At 47.6% G+C, this 14707-nt stretch overlaps 1 long non-coding RNA gene across 15 annotated transcripts in view; it reads right to left on the bottom strand.

The window, feature by feature from the left end:
* Positions 1 to 266: 266 nt before the first annotated feature.
* Positions 267 to 14707, bottom strand: part of LOC112662462 (uncharacterized) — a 180755-nt gene continuing 166314 nt past the window's right edge. For 7 of the 15 annotated variants that reach the window (XR_004803259.2, XR_004803266.2, XR_004803263.2 and 4 more), the window contains 2 exons: positions 6693 to 6835; positions 267 to 2777 (listed from right to left, as the gene is read on the bottom strand). This is a non-coding gene — a long non-coding RNA (uncharacterized LOC112662462). Of the gene's footprint in view, positions 2778 to 3819; positions 4075 to 4960; positions 5167 to 6578; positions 6836 to 14707 lie in introns of all 15 variants that reach the window. The other 8 variants (XR_004803150.2, XR_007401564.1, XR_007401565.1 and 5 more) reach the window with 8 other exon arrangements.

Genomic DNA, 14707 nt, shown 5'->3' with positions numbered 1-14707 from the left:
GGTCTGACATCGGGAGCCAAACCACACATTGTGGTGGAAAATCCACCAAGTGGCGACTTGTGGAGGCGGCCACAGGAGAGGTGAAGGGGCAGAGTCCAGGGGAGCTGAGCTGGAGAAAGACACACATCTGAGACTTGAGGGTTTCCTGGGGAGAAGCCCACATTCTGGAAGTTAGAACAGAAGGGTCTGGAACCTGTGCTCCCCAAGCACTGTGTCTGCATGAGCTTTCTACAACTGTACAAACAAATCACTACAGACACGGTGGCTTCATTTCTTTTTTTAAGATTTTATTTATTTATTCATGAGAGACACACAGAGAGAGGCAGAGACATAGGCAGAGGGAGAAGCAGCCTTCCCGTGGGGAACCTGATGTGGGGCTCGATCCCAGGACCCCGGGATCACGCCCTGAGCGGAGGGCAGACGCTCAGCCACTGAGCCACCCAGATGCCCCAACACGGTGGCTCCAAATAGCACACATGCACTGTCTCAGTCTCCAGGTCAGACGTGCCACAGCCGGGGCCTCCATCCCAGCTTCTGTGGGCTGGATTCAAGGTGTTGGCTCTTAACTGGGAGGCTGTGGGGAGGACCATCTTCCAAGTTCACTCATCCACGCCCTCGGATGAATTTGGTCTCCTGTGGTTGAGGATTGAGGGTCCTTTTCCTTGCTGGCAGTCAGCAGGGGCCACCTTTCTGCCTCCGGTCCTCATGCCTGGGTCCCTACATGTGGGAACCAGCAGCACACTAAACCCTTCTCACACTGGAGGCTGATTCCTCTTGGGGGAAGGGAGGAGCCGATCTCTCTGATCCCAATCAAAGAAAGTTGTCTGCATCATCCAGAATAATCTCCGCATGGGCCCACTGCTTAGTCACCTTAATGCCATCTGCAAAGGCCCCTCTGTCAGGTAAAGTAACGATTTCATAGGCACAGCCCCAGAGATTTGGGTGTAGGCATTGGGGGGTGGGGAGTGTACTATTCTGGCTGGCAGAGCTTCTCTGCTTCTCTACAGGAAACCTGTAAAATAAATAATAAAGTGTGGGGACCATCATCATAGATGGGAGCCCTGGGTTCTAAGAAACCGGGAAGAGGCCCACTGCCCAGCCTCAGAAAGCAGGTGTGGGGAAAGAGAGGAATATCAGGAAAGACTCCCCAGAAGAAAAATGAGATTATCCAATGGAACCTAAAGATGAGTGAAAGTGAACACAAGTGTCACCATCAGAGGTGCTTAGCCTCCAGACTCAGAATGACACGTTCGGGAGAGGCCAGGAGCTACAATGAACTCCAACGAAGTTGGTCTAAGATGTGGGCAGCAGGAGCCAGCCTCCCTGAACGCGAAGATCCGCTGTCACCCTCCCTTCCCCCGGTGGGACGATTCTGCAAGAACCTTCCAAGAGCAACAAAGTGCACCTTCAGGGAAGAAACCCCACCATGCAAGGGAAATGAGCTAAGTGAATCTGCATGCGCTGGTTGAGGAAGAGGTATGCGACACAGGAAATGAAAATGACAAGCAGACCACTATGCGTAATGGGTTTCCAATTTCCGCCCCTCGTGCCGCCAAAAAGAAAGTGATTGCTTGTGACAGTGCAGGGGTTTAACAGAAGCCAACTGGTAAATATTCAAGAATTGTGCAAAATGGATTTTAAATCTTTAATCGCCATGGTGGGATCTCACCCCTCAGATGTCGGCAAACCTACAATCCGGGGCTTTCTTTCCTTCATAAGAGTCTGAACAGCCCACCACTGGGTTTGCATAAATGACCGAACTGATAATAGGGATTATCTCAGGAAGAGGTGGGAGGTGTTTGACAGTGGGGTTGGCCACTTTTCACTCCCCCGTTTGTTAATTTTTAAAATTGGTGCAATTACAGCCTTTTTCATAGTTCTTCATTATTTTCCAGATATTTAAAAAGTAATGAACGTAAAACGCACCCCAGCTTGCTGGGATCCCCATTCTCAGGGCTCTCTCGCGGCTGCAGCATCATCCCCTACGCACAGTGGCCCCCCCATAACGGGCCGCTCATCACTGACCACGCTGCTGGGCACCGGGCGGCCCAGGCCAGCCAGACGGCGGAGGCCCCCGGGGAGGCTGGGCACGCTTCCTTGGGAGAAGACCTCCATCAGCTGCAGTCTGAGCCTCGGCCCTCATGCCTCATCTGCTACAATCATTATGAATCATACTCGGAATGTCAGGCAACTAGGAGAGCGTCTCCGGGGCCCGCCGGCCCTTCCCCCTGTGCCGTCACAGCCAGAGAATGTTCAGGGGGCGGAGGGGTGGGGGTGGGGGGCTGAACTGCAGGCAGCAACACCAACTCGTCGCCCAGCCGACGTCAAGCTTTCTCATGTGTAACGTCCTGGCTAACACACTCACCGCGGCCCACGGAGCGTGGACGTGGGAAGGGGGGCTACTGCCCAGCAGGCTGGAGGGAGGCCCGACGGTGGCCTGGCCGAGGCTCCCCGCAGCAGACACTCCCTGGTGTGGCCAGATTTCACTGCTGTCACCACCTGGAGCACAGATTTTTTCCACCTGGAACATTCTGGCCTCTATCCCCCGGGGCATTGCTCCAAGGCTCCCTTTCCCTCTGTGACCTCTCAGCACGACGAACACGCAGGCTAGCACTCCGTGGAGCGGGGAAGGCGTCATCACACGGAGCAGCGAACCTGCCGTCACTGGTGGTGCCGGACATGCCATCATACGGATCAGTGAACGCAACATGACACGGTGTCCCGAAGAGGGTCGGCCGAGAGCCAGGCTGCGGGGGTTCCTGGGGGCTTCGGGGAGCCTAATGGTGGAGACAGAAGCACAGATGGACAGCTGCTCCTTTCCACGGGAGAGCCTCTGCCCACCCCCAGCCAGGTGCCTGGCATAGAGCAGCTGATCGTGATGTGACTGCGGATCCGTGGGCCGTTTTATCTGAATGTTTATGGCACTTATATCTTTCCTTATCATAGCCCCCTGCCCTGGAAACAATCTCCATCCTGCCCCTGTTTCCCAGAAGGTAGCCCTTTCTCCACATCACTGGGATGCTCAAGCAGCGGGCTCATGAATTCTCTGCACGTGCTACAGTTCCTCCAGCCACTCCCACGCTCTGCGACATTAAAGCCATTTCTGGTTTTTCGCTCTTACAAATACGACGGCCAACATCTTTGTGCATAAGCACAATGGGATTCTGAAAAGTAACTGAAAAAAAAATCTACCTATTTTTTATCGTTATGTTAATCTCATACGACAGTTAACCCGCGGCTTGGTCAGGTGTGGCATCATCCCTGACACATGGAGAAATGAGAACACTCGTGCCCCAGCTCCTGTCTGCCGGGTGACAGGCCAAGGCTGGCTGCCAACATAAACGAGGGAGTCGGGGTCCAGGTTTTAGCCACTCATGCTAAAAAGTGAAGGAGAAGGCGGCTGACACATTCTTACTATATTATGAACGAGATGGCTGGAATTCAGGTGTCTCGTGAACCCTCCCACCACCTCTCCTACCCACCACCATCACCACAGCCCCAGAACACTGAAAGGTCTCTTTGGCATGGCCTGGGAGAAATCCACACACGAAGTTTGGAAACAGCACTCTGAGAGCTTGATATAATAGGGTCAAGAGGCCTTAACTCAGGACAGGGACATCTGGATTTGAGATTTGCCAAGTTTGTTTCAGACTCTCCAAAATTCCTTCGACCTGTCTGAGTCTCTGTTTTTCCACCTAGAGGCAGTAGGGTGATGACCAGAAGATCTCTGGGGTCCCCTTTCTGATGTTCTCTGAGGCTCTAGAACCCAAGCAGAAGGGAGCTGCCAACCTAAGATAGGCAGGAGCCTGGTGGTCTCACCTGGACCAGGAAGCTGGACCCTTTGGATGCAAGGCCCCATAGCACTAGAGCTCTGATTCTGGAAGCTACCATGGTCTGGGCCAGGACAGCAGCTTCGTGACACCTGTGTGGCTTGTTGAATTATAAGTGTCCTGAGGGCAGGGCATGGTAGGACTCCTCTTCATCTCCCTTACACCAGTGATGTGGTGAGTTAGGTAGGAGAATTCATTCTGTATCCTTTGTGACAGCAAACAAACAAACAAAATTGAACGTGATCTAAAAGATACCAGCAAAGGGCAAGTTAACATAAATCATGACCCAGCTATGAAAAGTGACAGTGAGCCATTATGCTTATGACCGAGAGCTGTCCTTAATAACATAGAGAGATGTCCACCACATATTCTCCTGGGGTAAATTAATTACAGGACCACACGGATGGATGTGTGTGGCCAAGCATGCCCATGAGGGGTATATATATATGTGCTGTCTTTGGAAACCTCTGGGTCTTGGGAATTAGGTGAACTTTTAAACTTTACCCTTTGTCCTTTCCTGACTTACTTAGTTTTTTTTTTTTTTTTTTCATTATTAATAAGCATTCCTACCTAGTAGTATCTAAGGTAGGGAATGGCAAACCACAGCCTTTGGGCCAAATCTCCCCATCACCTGCGTTTGTTGGGCCCATGAAGTAAGAATGCTTTGGAGATTTTTTAGTGGCTGGGGAAAAAAAAATCTGAAGATTTCAGTGTGCAAAAATGAGGCTTTATTGAAGCACAGTCATGACCAGTTGCTATATATTGTCCATGGCTGTTTTTGTGTTATAATGGCACAGCGCGGCTGCCACAGAGACCACACAGGCCCCATGGCCTTAAATATTTGCTCTCTGGTCCTTTGCACAAGCAATCTGGAGACCCTGGTGTAAGACCTCACCAGCTCTGGAACCCTGTGCAAGAACCCTGCCCCAGAATGGCAGCTCCCCACGTTTCTGTGGCTCACACTTGACTGCCATACAGAGTCAATCCTCACTACTATCAGGATTCTGAATTGTGAATTTGCCTACTTGCTAAAATTTCTCTGTAACCCTAAGTACATGGCTCTTTCCCAGTCATTTTCAGATATTCCCAGGGCGGCAAAAAAAAAAAAAAAAAAAATTGAGCTGTCCGACTTGCATGTTCTCCGCTGAGGTTGGACAAGGTGACACTCTACTCCTGTCTCAGCTCTCGTATTATAAAGAAGTCTCTTTTCTGAGGTCGATGTGGTGCCACGTTTTCCTCATTTTCACTTCTTTTCTGGGTGGTTTCGCTGTTGAAAAGGGCCTCTAAGCCCAGAGCCTTACTACTGTGTTCCTGAGCAGAGACAATGATGTGCCTCCTGGAGGAAAGATGTGTATGAGATAAGCTTCATTCAGACTATGACTTACACTGCTTTTGGCCGTGAGTTAGTTCAATGCTCACAAATCAACAATATGTATCAAAGACAGTGCCTTTGATCAGAAACGCACATAAAACAGTTAATGGGGCAGCCCAGGTGGCTCAGCGGTTTAACACTGCCTTCAGTTCAGGGCATGATCCTGGAGACCCGGGATCGAGTCCCACGTCAGGCTCCCTGCATGGAGCCTGCTTCTCCCTCTGCCTGTGTCTCTGCGCCCCTCCCTGCACCCCGCCTCCCCGTCTCATTCATGAATAAATAAATAAAATCTAAAAACAAAAACAAAAACAAAAAACCCCACAATGTTATATATTGATTGGTCAGTGAAAATGTTGTGGCCAGAGGCCCCCAGACCCTAACCCTCTACTTCCCCCTGGAGTGATGATTCAGAATTCACTAATTCAGTGTCTGCCTCTACTTTATACAACATAACTACGGCAACTAATGAGAATCAATTATACTTGCTTTCACAATTTATCCTATCACCACCACCTTAATTCCCACCAAACTGTGAGTTCCTTGGGGCCAGGGACTGTGACTTGCTCCTATCTGTATCTGGGACACCATGACAGGATATGCCAGGCACCCTTTCACCTACCCCATGGTGAGGCCAGGAGCAGTGCAGAATAGAAAGGACTTATGCTCCCCTGCATGCTCCCCACATCTCCAGCCTCCACTCCACCAGGTGACAGCACAGAGTGGCTGTTGAGCCTCACAATCCTCTTTTAGAGAATGGGGATCGTATGGCACCTGCCTTGGTTTGTTGAGGGGACTCAGTGAGCCAGCACACGTGAGCACTTGGCTCCTGGGCCCCTGTGAGCAGCCAGTGAGCTCTTATTACTGGAGAAACTTCAGGAGTCCCTTTTTCTTTCTCAGGAAACTGTCACTATGCTTGACCACATTCTACCGAAAAACCCCTTTGCACACATTGAACCCAAGCCTTCTTGTAGATTCTGTTGAGTTCTCGGTAGAAACCTCTAAAAAGGAAAAGCAAGTAGCCACACAGTCCAGTAGGAACCATCATGAACTTGTCAATCCATCAACACTTTTGGGCAAAGCACTGCGACAGACGCAGAAAGAGACAGACCTCTCCCTAATCCCATCCCCAAATATCAAACATGTAGCCTTTGAAGACAAATATACAGAAAAGATCCAATTACCCTGTAAGGTGAAGATACTTAGAAAAGAGTAGGGGGAAATATAATTCTATAGTGTGTTCATAAACCCAAACTTACCCTTATGCAACACTAAAGCAAGGTATTTATGGCAGAAGGGCTCACCAAGTTTATGGTGCCCCTTCTAGAACTCATGTACACCTGGGGAGCAGTCACCCAGACAGGGACCACATCTCACACCTGTTCGCTTCCGAGGAGGGACGATGTGCCCAGTTCTCATCAAAAGCATGCAAGGGAAGTGACTATATGCCACTTCCAGGACGAGGTGTTTAGGAAGTAGGTGTCCCTCTGTACCTCCTTGTCCCTCCTCTGCCAGCTGGGTAGACTTCAAGGTCGTTGAAAGGATGGCAGACGACGAGCATGGAACACACTTGAGTCTTCCAATCGCTGCAGAGGAGATGCCACCCACTGACCAGGCACATCCCCCGGGGGCTGTTCTGTGAATAAGAAATAGGCATCTTTTGCACTGAGCTACTAAAATCCTAAGGATCTAGGTTTGTTACAGGATCTAGATTTACTTGAAAGGAACAGTCTCACCCATTTAAAACAAAAAAAAAACCTTGACAAGGCTACACTGCTAGTAAGGTGTTATTCCCACTAGGTGCTTAGAAAGTTTCTGAAGCTTAAGACCCAGATGCTGACGTGCTAAGAGCTCTCTAAGTGCTCTGAGAGTCCGGATGAAGAAGGGTTCAAGGAAAATACTCTGAAAAACACAAAGCACTCTAGAAATAACCAAGTTGCATTTGTCATCAGCTTCCCTGTCCACATTCCCTTTGCCTAGCCAGGTTCAGTCCTTCTAGAATTTCATTTCCAGTGGAAGCAGAGAAAGCAAACGTGGTCACAGACACAGCTAATGACTCTCAAAGCCTTATAACTTTGAAATGGGCTAAAAAAAAAAAAAAAAAAAAAAAGTCTATCCCTTCCACCCACCCGGTCCGCACCTCTCCACCCCCATGTCCTGGGTTCAGTTTATTATGAGCACTGCCCATGGCCAGAAGTGGTGCTTCACAGAAGCCAAAGCAATTATCAGAAATGAGTACTAGATGTGACAGGGAAGCCAGATGTGCAGACAGGGGCATTTCAAGGTCCTCATTTCCCTGCTCACAATTAGTCAACTTCTAGCAGAGATGAGAAGCTGAGGCTATCACAGACTAGGGACCTTCTCTGGCAGCTCCAATGAGGAAGGGCTGCTTCTGCACCAGCACAGAACCCTACAAGGTGCTCATGGATTCAAAACACTAGCTAACCTTCTGCTCAGAGCTGAGGACAGTTCCCAGAGAAAAGAAACCTAGTCTGTCCAGCTACTCCCCTTGCATTCGAAGTATACCTACTATGTGCACCAGGTGGTGACACACATATACTTCCAACCCACACATTTTCAAGGGCCTACCATCCCGCCAGTTCCCATTCTTCAGAGCAGCTGTGATAGTCCAAACCATGTGCATCTGTATGTCCGTCTTTCCCACAAGAAGGTAAAGGTCTTTGAATCTGTGCGACCCCAGATTTTGCACAGGTTCTCAGGATGTGTTGCTTGAACTGAATTGAACCAAGTGAAGGAAGGAAGGAAGGGAGGTAGGATACTGGAATACAAAAATGAACAAAATGCTTTTCCTAAAAGCCCAAGGCCATGATTGTAGATTAATATTGAGGGTGGACAGATAAGTAATCACAGTGAGTCTGAGGACATCAGATGTGTAAAATAAAGAAATAATGGAGAAGCCATTAGCTCTGGCAGGAGCAGTCTCCCCGCAACGAGCAGGCATGAATTCGGACCATCTGATTCATTCCACATTCCACAGCAACCTGGCCCGCCTCACCATAGCACCCCCTGCACATTCTTATAAGCTTTGTTCATCATCTGTCCCCTTCAAAGACAAAATTCCCCAAGGAGCAGAGACTGCTTTTCTCTTGTCCATTGCCCAGCACCCAGAAGTGCTCGATAATCATTTCAGACAGATCAGGTCGGAGCCACATACAGGTTCTAATCCCATAATAGATACAGATATAGCTACGTGGTGCTAGGCTTACACACAGGACAAAGCGGCTAACTGCCGCGAAGGAAACAGCAAGAACGTGATACACACACACACACACACACACACACACACACAACTCGCAGCTACCACAATGATAGCAACTCGTCCCATGGAGCCCTGGCTATTCACCAGTTGTGGTCCCCAGAGTGAATGCGCACAAGGCCTCATGAGGAAGTCAGCATCATTATCTCACAGAGGAGAGAGAGAGGTAGAGGCACAGAGTTGGTAAAGACCAGAGTTGTGTGACTTCACAAGGTGTCTTGCTAGAGCATGGCCTCAAATCAGGAGAGTCCGAGGGAAGGAGGAATGGAATCACTCCGGCAAAGCAGCCAGCCACCAGCACGGGGCTAGGCAGGCCCTGGGAACAGAGCAGACCCCAGCCTTCATGCCTCATCACAATTACCTGTGAACCTGTCTCATCAAAGGAGCCCCACAGCAACACTAGTTGGGTGATGCTAAACCACCTGAAGATACTTCACCGAAGCCTAGATCCCTCCCCAGCCAGTTAAAGCCTAGTTTATTTTTTTTAAGATTTTATCTATGTATTTGAGACAGAAGAGTGAGAGACAGACAGAGAGCACATGAGCAAGGGGGAAGGGCAGAGGAGACGGAGAAGCAGACTCCCCGTTGAGCAGGGAGCCCCTGTGCAGCTCGACCCCGAGCCCTGTGATCATGACCTGAGCAAAAGGCAGACGCTTAACCAACTGAGCTACCCAGGCACCCCTAAAATCTAGTTGAGAAGATGGGGGAGTGGGGAACGCAGGAATTGGGATACTCATATTCTTTGCAAGCTCCTGGGTGACTATGGGATGCAGATGGGGCTGAGGAGATGTCTGCAAACCTGCTACCTTCCCACACCAGCCAAGAGGTTGCTGGAAATCCGATGGGAGTACAAGAAAGAATGGGTTGACTGTTGGACCACTGTTAGCCTGGATGAGTTGCGAATGTATCCTGAAACAGGGTCCCTGTCAACTCTGCCCGTGGCCAAGAACTGCGTGCCCAGCAGCGCCAAAGCAGTAGGCTCACAGCTGCTTAGGACGGATGCCCACCGCCTGCAAACCTAACGCTCTGTCCTGCAGGAGCTGGGGACCTTGTAAGTCACTCGACTCTCTGAGTGTGTTTTCTCATCTGCAAAATGAGAATAACCATGTTGTGAGGATGAGAGGGGACCTGGACGCTGAAGAATTCACTAGGATGGAAAACAAACACCACCGGACAAAGACCATTTAAAGAGAAGGTGTTACCGCTGCCAACTTGGAGGACGTTGGGCAGAGTGGTGGGTAGGGCAGGGATCTGGGTTCAAGCCTGGCTTGGCCTTTATTATGGAGTCAAGAAACCACTTAACGTACAGGTTCTTTTCTGTGGTCCACAGCAGAGCAATGGCTCGTGTACTCATCCTCTCCTTCATCAAGCTTGCACTGGGCATCCACCCCGAGGTTGTTGGCTCAATCAAGTGACATAATACATATGAACATGCTTTGGAAATTGTAATATGCCCTAGAAAGGAGAGGCTATTGTTCTTGTGCGTGTAATGATTAACCACGGGTTTCCAGGGTCTACAAGGACCTCACAGGGGCGCATCACAGTGTGATGCTCCAATTCCTCCCACCCCATTCCCTCTCTGTCCAGTGTGACCTCTACGTGGGTCTCTCCAGCGATGAGACCCCGGCCACTGTCTGAGACCCACTCAGTCCACCCGTAAGGGCTCCATTTCCTTGCACTCCGCTGTCTCCCTGTTCTCTTCACTTCTCCATCTTGTTCTGATCCTTGGGGCCGTCCTTATAAGACACATCGGATCTACTGTCAATCCTTCCTGTGTGTTCTGGAAACAGAAGTCCAAGATCAAGGTGTTGACAGGCTTAAGCTCTGTTGAGGCCTCTTTCTTTAGGTTGCATGTGGCTACCTTCCTGCCACGTCCTCTGATTAGCAGGAGGGAGAGAGAGATTAAGTACTCTGATCTCTCTCCTTATACAGGACTCTAATCGTATCATGGGGCCCCACACTCACAACCCCATCTAAACCAAAACACCTCCCAAAGAGCCCATCTCCAAGTGCTGTCACTTTGGGGGTTAGGGCTTCACCGTATGAATTTTGGGGGAGGGGGACACAATTCAGTCCATAAGACAACCCTCCAAAAGGTTCTCTTGCTAAGCAGAAGCAAATCTTATCCAGACACTGAGTACCTCCAATGCCTACAAAGCATTAGTTTTTTATGTGGAGAAAACAAATAAGAATTACCTGCTCTCAAGGCACTTCTGGTCTAAGGAGGGTCTCTACACATAAGAGGCCCCTGCACCCATAAGAAAGAATGGGCCATAAGCAAGGGACAGGAAGTTCACAAGAGAGTCAAAGAGGTCACAAGAAAACACAGCTGTGCCCTTTGATTAGCTTTTATTATAGAGGTGGTGATGCCTGAGCTGAAATCAGAAGACTCTCTTCCATTCACCACTGACTGACCACCTTCTCTTGCTTACAAGGCTCCACGCTATAAGCTGCAGATGTAGCCAGGAATGGAACAGATAAACCAGCAGCCTCTACAGAACTGAATTTTGGTTCCTGCTGTAGGTGTGGGATCCTTCAAGGTGGACGGATCATGCCACACTTCTCAGCACCCCTCATCCCGAGCACAATACCTCATCCCGAGGACATTAAGTAGAGGCTTAATGACATAGCTTGTCAAATAACAAGCAAAAAAGACCTCTCCAAAGTCAGCTTTTATCCTCAGAATTAATTAATTTGTATTCCCTAAAGGATGGCCAAGATGGTGTCTCTCTAAATGCCAGAGGCTCACTCACGGATGATTAAGGAGAACCAGGGGCCCCAGGGGTCCCAGAGAGCTGAGCCATCGAAGCAACATGACGCCGTTCTTGTGCCAACAGAGGGCAAACAGGACTGGCCTGGCCTTTTGATGACGACTCATCACCCAAATCCCAGGTCTTGATGACAGGTTCAATCCTGTAAAAATTGAATCTGGTGAAAAAGCTGTGTTGCTGCCCACGGTGCTACAGGTCTTGGGGAAGGGCTGGTGACTGCCACCCCCCATCAATTGTGAGTGCCATGGTGGAAGGTCTCTCATAGCTGACAAGGCCAAGGCAACAATGCAAGGTCATAGAAACAGCTGTTGCATTCAGTAAAAGGAGGCTGCCCTCAGCTACCTCAAGTGGGATTTGAGTCAGGACACAGTTTAAGGTACGTCTCTGCTCTGTGGATCCTTGATGAGCAGAATATCCAAAGAAGCTTCCACCAGAGTCGAGAAAAGCAGTTGTACAGGGCGCCAGCTTGAACAAAGTGTAACATCTACTTCTGGGTTCCTGTCAATCTCTCTCAACATTTAGTGAGAGATTGTTGCTATTCAGCCTTGAAAGCACTTTCCCCTTTTCAGTGGACTTTCCTGAAATCATGCCTTACTGAGCTATGGTTCTTACCCAACTCTACTTCCTGTGCCAGAATCTTATTGACAAGAAATTTAAAAGGAACTGGGTGCCAGAATACGCAGTGCAACACTTGTTTTTATTTTCAGTAACCTAAAACATTTTATACTAATATTTATCCTAACATTAATTTAATAATAAAATATTTTATACTAAAATATTGCATATTTTTAGTTCACATAAAAGTAGGATGCTGGGGCACCTGGGTGGCTCAGTGGTTGAACGTCTGCCTTTGGCTCAGGTCGTGATCCTGGGGTCCTGGGATCAAGTCCCACATCAGGCTCAGCCTGCTTCTCCTTATGCCTATGCCTCTGTGTCTCTCATAAATAAATAAATAAATAAATAAATAAATAAATAAATAAATGCTCTTAAAAAAAAAGTAGGATGCTATAGTGTGGCTTCCCCTTGGTCATTTCAAACACTGAAGACATTTGTCTGCATATTTATGCTTACACTGCTCACATCCATACACAATTCATCAGAATGGGCACAACCATTGCTTTTGTCAGATTTGCCAAGTGTTAGATTTTTTAAAATGTATTTCTTAAAACATCATCTTATATTGTTTTAAACACACACACACACACACACACATACACACACACACACACGGAGGCAGTCCCCAACTTAACGATGGTTTGACTTAACGATTTTTCAACTTTACGGATGGTGTGAAAGTGAAATGCGTAGACTAGAAAGCGTACTTGTAATTTTGCACTTGGATCTTTTCCCAGGCTAGGGACATACGGCATGAGCCTCTCTTGTGGCGTTGGGCAGCAGCCACAGCTCCCAGTCAGCTAGCAATCACAAAGGTCAACGGTCGACAACTGATACACTGACAACCATTCTGTTTGTCACTTTCAGTAGAGCAGTCAATAAATTACATGAGATATCCAACACTTTATTATCAAACAGGCTGTCCATCAGATGATTTTGCCCAACTAGAGGCTAATATTGGAAGTGTTCTGAGGACGTTTAAGGCAGGCTAACCTAAGCTACGGTATTCAGGAGGTAGGTTAGGTATATTGCAGACATTTTTGACTTAAGGTATTTCAATTTAACATCATTTTATTTAAGATTTTATTTATTTGAGCGTGAGAGAGAGAGAGATCACAAGCGGGGAGGGGATGGGTAGAGGGAGAAGCAGACTCTCCACTGAGCAGGGAGCCCGATGTGGGACTCGATCCTAGAACCTGAGAACATGACCTGAGCCGAAGGCAGCTACTTAGCCAACTGAACCACCCAAGCGCCCTCAACTTCGTGATAGTTTTATGCGGATATAAGCCAAACCTAAGTCGAGACAGAGCTGTATACACACATACACACATCTATTTTGAAAACATCCCAGAGCTCTGGTTAAAGTCTTAATGTCTTCAGACAAAAAAAGTCTCACAGTTCAATTAACATTTGCCCTTTGAGTACAATGTGATAGGGAGGACCTAAAAAAACAATTAAAGGGGACTATTAAGAATTTCTGGGAGAATGGTACCTGTATCTTACCCTGAACTTACACACACACACACACACACACACACACACACACACACGTTTTAAAAGACTGAGATACTTTGTTATGTGATGGTTTTATTGTAACTAAAACCATTTCTGATCACAGAATTTCTGAAAATTGTCTCTTTTTTTTACCATATTTGCTGGAAGAGGATTATTCTTTTTGTTGAAAGACTGAACTTTTCCCCTTCTTTTCCATAGCTTTTGGTTGAAAAAAAAAAAGTTTCTACTAATGAAGTAAGCAGACCTCTAATATTTTATATGCTTTTCAGCTGTGTAATTTAATATTGGGATACTTCATTATTAGCTTATGTCATTGATAAAGTGGTGATGTGTATGAATATTAGTTCAACCATATATTTATAATGTCTGGGAATATGTGGCTATAATGGCTGTGGGAGAAATTATTTGGCAGTGTTCACTTGCTTGCAAAAACCTAGTGCAAGAGCTTAACTATCTAAGTGCATATTGAAATGAAAAGAACATACAGAGTGGACTTAGCTTCTGGCTTCTAGACAAACCTGTGGGTTTCACGCCCCCATCCCACAGTGAGCTCCTAAACTTCACTGGGTAGCTAGAAGGAGCAACAGCATAAAGTGTGAGAGAGTGCTCAGCATTTTGCCCAGCACAGTGAGGGCTGGATAAGGCACCTATATATTCTATATTTACTAATATCACCATCATTATAATAATTACCGAGAGAACCATCCACGGAAACGCTATGTCAGAACAAAGCAAAGAACCTGGAGCACAAAAGTGAGGCTCACATTTAAAAGCTGCAAGAAGTCATGGGACAGCCCAGTGAGCAGAAGGAAACAAACAGAAAACCATTCTGGAGAATGAACCCAAGAGGAGTAAGAGGCAGGCAAGGGGCATGGGACAGTTCTTGCAGGAGCTAAACCAGTGAACACACTGGAGATTCCAGGGCACCCCTTTTTGCATCAATTTCCTCCCTGATAAATTGGAATGTTACCTGGTAGTGGGGTGATTACACTAATCAACTTCTAATAGCCAGTAGCACACAGCAGAGCTTCCAGAGATGTTAGTTTTGTTCTTGCTTCTCCCTTCTTGAATCAAGGAGCATTGGCTCTAAAATGGGAAAACTAACCTATACATAAACATAAATCCAAGCACATGAAATTTTACATCAACTACAAAAGCCTAGTGATCATTAAAAGTCCCTGGGAGGAACTGATCGTGGTTTGCTAATTAATTGGGTTTACAGAGATCAAGCATCACTTAACTAATCATTGCTCCTTAGAGGAGCAAATATGATGACTGTCACTTGGCAAATTTCTAATTTATACTCCTCTGGGAAGATCAGAAGAAATGC

The sequence above is a fragment of the Canis lupus genome, chromosome 13, assembly GCF_003254725.2.
Source record: "Canis lupus dingo isolate Sandy chromosome 13, ASM325472v2, whole genome shotgun sequence".
Classification (NCBI taxonomy): domain Eukaryota; kingdom Metazoa; phylum Chordata; class Mammalia; order Carnivora; family Canidae; genus Canis; species Canis lupus.
This window is presented reverse-complemented; position numbering and strand designations above follow the sequence as displayed.